The following is a 4,804-nucleotide window of genomic DNA, read 5'->3' on the forward strand; positions in this document are numbered from 1 at the left end:
TCCACACTGTTTCCCAGAGCGGTTGTACCAGTTTACATTCCCACCAAGAGTGTAGGAGGTTGCCGGTCTCTCCACACCCTTGCCAGCATCTATAGTCTCTTGATTTGTTCATTTTAGCCACTCTGACTGGCGTGAGGTGGTATCTCAGTGTGGTTTTGATTTGTGTTTCCCTGATGATGAGTGATGTTGAGCATCGTTTTATGTGTCTGTAGGCCATCTGGATGTCCTCTTTGGAGAAGTGCCTGTTTATGTCTTCTTCCCATTTCTTCACTGGGCTATTTGGTTTGTGGGTGTGAAGTTTGGTGAGTTCCTTGTATATTTTGGATACTAGCCCTTTATCTGATATGTCATTTGCAACTATCTTTTCCCATTCTGTCAGCTGCCTATTAGTTTTCATCAAGACAGTATGGTATTGGCACAAAACAGACACATAGACCAATGGAGTAGAATAGAGAACCCAGACTTGGGCCCACAAATGTATGGCCAATTAATTTTTGACAAAGCAAGAAAAAGGATCTGATGGAAAAAAGACTGCCTCTTTAGCAGTTGGTGCTGGGAGAACTGGACAGCAACATGCAGAAGAATGAAAGTAGACCACTTTCTTACACCATACACAAAAATAAACTCAAAATGGATGAAGGACCTGAATGTGAGACAGGAAACCATCAAAATCCTCGAGGAGAAAGTAGGAAACAACCTCCTTGACCTCAACCGCAGCAATTTCCTATTCGACACATCCCCAAAGGCAAGGGAAATGAAAGCAAAAATGAACTATTGGGACCTCATCAAGATAAAAAGCTTCTGGGCTGCAAAGGAAACAATCAAGAAAACTAATAGGCAATGGACAGAATGGGAAAAGATAGTTGCAAATGACATATCAGATAGAGAGCTAGTATCCAAAATCTGCAAGGAACTCATTAACTTGTTAATAAGCCGCTAAGTACAGCTAGTAAGTTGCATAAGGAAAATTAAAAACTAATATTTGATAATTGACCTCCCAGCATGGATATTGTGACCCTTAGACTCTCAGAGTTTCAAAGCTACATGGTTGTGTGACTGGGTAACAAGCTTTGAGGATTTAAGTCTTTTTGTTTTATTTGTACCAGCTACTAGTTAGACTCTACATTTGAAACTTTCTCAATCACTCATTCTTCCTGCCTTACTTTAACTTGCAATCCAAGTTTCTTAAGGTGGAGAGGAAGGATCCTGAAACAGCAACTCGTTATGATCAATAAGAAAAGAAGATTTGGAGTATGTATGGGATGTCAGGCAAGGATACCTCATTAATTAATTATAGAGATTACACATGGAAATGTCTATCATAGGAGCAAACAGAAGGAAGCTCATTTACTAATTCCAAAGTAACTTCTAATGTTTATTGATATATAATATTTCTGAGATGTTTTAGAATACCAGTTTGTATTCCATTTATTTTATCTCAGAATTACTTGAAATTCAGGGAATAAATTTATCCCTATATTGTTTCAATCTATAATACCAACACCATTTTAATTAAAATATCAGTATTAAATTAGGCCTATCACCCTATTTATTAACTAAACAATACTGTATTCTTTAAAAGTTTATATTATTTTACATATCCAATGTGTCATATTGAAAATCATTATATTATCCATTTATCTTTGCAGTCTCCTTACCTTAAAACCTGCTATGATTTGTGTGGGTTTTGTTTCCTATGGACTTTACCTAATAAGTTTTTTGGTAACAAATGTTATTGTTTATGTTCTATACTCTTACTATTTGAGCACTTTAGCATCTTAATTATTAAAACCTTTATACTATTTCTTCTCATTGGCCATTCTTATTGCATCCCCAAAGACAATTCTCACTCCTTTGGTGTTACCTCTAAGACTATGGCAGACACTGGCTAACTATTCACCAAAATAATTGCTTTCCATTTAGGCACACCACTAAACTGAATTTCTCAGTCTCTTGAGCAATTAGGTCTGCCCTATGGAATGTGAACATAAATAGTATATGCCACTTCTAGGTTGATCTATAAAATCCTCTTATTCAATTATTTCCCTTTCTTTTCATCCTTGGAACCTAGAACCTAGAGAACCACATTGAAGGAAGGAACCTACATCCTTGAATGACTCTGAAAACATAACTCCCATTCCCCCATAGTGTATGTTGTCACAGTGGCTAGTACTTACTAAGTATTCCACAAATATTATTTATTTTGGTTATTATACCAGGACATATCTTAAAGCATTTCATTTGCTCTTCTTCTACCTTTTAGTGCTACTAAAAGAGACAAACTCATAAATAGGTAATGGTTAATTACCTCAACTTTCATTAATTTTTATATTTGTTCTCTGTCACCAAAACAAACACATACATGCCATATATACACACATACATTAAAATGGACAATATAAATTCATTAGATATTGGAAGATAACACCAAATGCAATTATATCACAATTTCATTAGTCACTGAGTGCCCATATCCAGGATTAAATTCTAGACATGATATTCTAGATTTCAAAAGTTTCCTTTCTTTACTTCTCTAATATATCCAAACTTCATTCATTATTCCCATTCTATAAAAATTAAAGTGGGGCACCTGGGTGGCTCAGTCGGTTAAGCACCAACTTCAGCTCAGGTCATCATCTCACGGTTCGTGGGTTTGATCCCAGAGTAGGGATCTGTGATGACAGCTAGGTCAGAGCCTGGAACCTGCTTCAGATTCTGTGTCTCCTTTTATTCTCTGCCCTTCTCCTCAAGCTCTGTCTCTTTGTCTCTCAAAAATAAACATTATTTTTTTTAATTTACTCTCTATACAAACTGAGTAATTAATGCCTTATTTTTTACACTTACAAGGGGCTTACAAATCCAAATAAAGAACTAATAGTTGAAATTTAGTGTGCATCATAACAGTTCAATATAGGAAGCTTTGAAGGGAGAAGCTTCTGGTACTCCTTTATTATTTTTTTTTGCATTTGATATATTTAATATTTTGACTAAACTAATAATTCTGCAATAAATTTAGCATAAACAAGAAATAGGTCCTACTTTCATACATATTTTTCTACCAAAATTAAGTGACAGCATGATGTGACATCCTTCACTTCGTGTTTGACTGACAACACCTTCATAAAGAGTTTTTAACCCACAAATTTTAGGAATTCACCATTTTTTCCAAAATTCTCTCAATTCATAGATACTCAAATCTAAATTTCAGTGGTCTGGAGCAATTCTGAATCACCTCATTTTAGTTACAGTTTGGTGTGAAACATGCTAGGTACTAAACAGATATTCCAGAAAGGAGTCAAATCCAAACGGAACCCCCCCCCCAAAAAAAAGAAAAGCCATGATTTGAACCTAAGTGATTCATCTTTTGCAAACTAAAAACCACAAATATATTAGTTTGGTTGATAGTGACAAAACACAACTTTGTGTTGCCTAAGCTAATAGGGTATTTATTGGCATGTATAATTCAAGAAACAGGATATTTATTGGCTTACAGAATTCAGTTGCAGAGGGCACTGTGAGGCAACTTGGTTGATGAACTGTTGGAAGCAGTACCATTGTGCTGTTTTTGCTCCTCACCAAATGTTAGCTTTTCATTATGGATCAGTTTGATCTATGTGGTAAGAAACATTGCATCCATAGACATTCACTTTTTTCCTGTACAATTGTCTTTCCAGTGTCACTGACATATAATTGACATATAACGTTGTGTAAATTGAAGATGTATAACCTACTGATTTGATACATGTATATATTGCAGAAAGATTATCACAAAAGGTTAGTTAACAGATGTTAACTCATCACCTCAAATAAATATTATCTTTTAATAGTGACAACATTTAAGATTTACTTTCTTAGCAACTTTCAAGTGTGTTATACAGTATTAATTGTAGTCACCACTCTATACATTAGATCCCCATTATTCATCTTATAAAGAAAAGTTTATAAACTTTGATTAGCATCACATTTCCCCCACTCTTAACCCTGGAAGTCATCATTCTATTTTCAATTCCTTTCAGTTTGGTCTTTTAGATTTTAAACATAAGTAGGAGAATAGAGAATTTGTCTTTCACTGTCTGGCTTATCCAAGGTCTATCCATATTTTCACAAATGGCGGGATTTCCTTTTTATGGCAGAATAATATTCATATATATGTATATATAACACAGGTATCTCTTTTAATTTTTTAATGCTTATTTATTATTGAGACAGAGAGAAACAGAGCATGAGTAAGGGAGGAGCAGAGAGAGAGGAGACACATAATCCGAAGCAGGCTCCAGGCTCTGAGCCGTCAGCACAGAACCCGATGCGGGGCTTGAACCCACGAACCATGAGATCATGACCTGAGCTGAAGTCGGTCGCCTAACCAACTGAGCTACCTAGGTGCCCCCACAGGTATCTCTTTAAGATAGTAATTTCATTTCCTTTGGATATATAGCCAAAAGTGGGACTGTTGATGCATATGTAATTATAGTTTTAATTTTTTGGAGAAATGTCCATATTGTTTTCCATAATGGTTATGCCAATTTACATTCCCACAAACACCACACAAGGGTTCCTTTTTCTTTACATCCTTACTAACATTTGTCATGTCTTTTTGATAATAGTCTTTCTAACAAGTATGAGGGTATTTCCTTGATGATTGGTGATGTCAAGCATCTTTTCAGATACCTGATGGCCATTTCAATGTCTTCATTGAAATAAATGTCTATTTAGATTCTGTGCCCATTTCCAAATGGAATTGTTATTTTTCTATTGAGTTGTATGAATTCTTTATATACTTTGGATATTGATTCACTATTAGATA

Source organism: Suricata suricatta, chromosome X (assembly GCF_006229205.1).
Source record: "Suricata suricatta isolate VVHF042 chromosome X, meerkat_22Aug2017_6uvM2_HiC, whole genome shotgun sequence".
Taxonomy (NCBI): Eukaryota; Metazoa; Chordata; class Mammalia; order Carnivora; family Herpestidae; genus Suricata; species Suricata suricatta.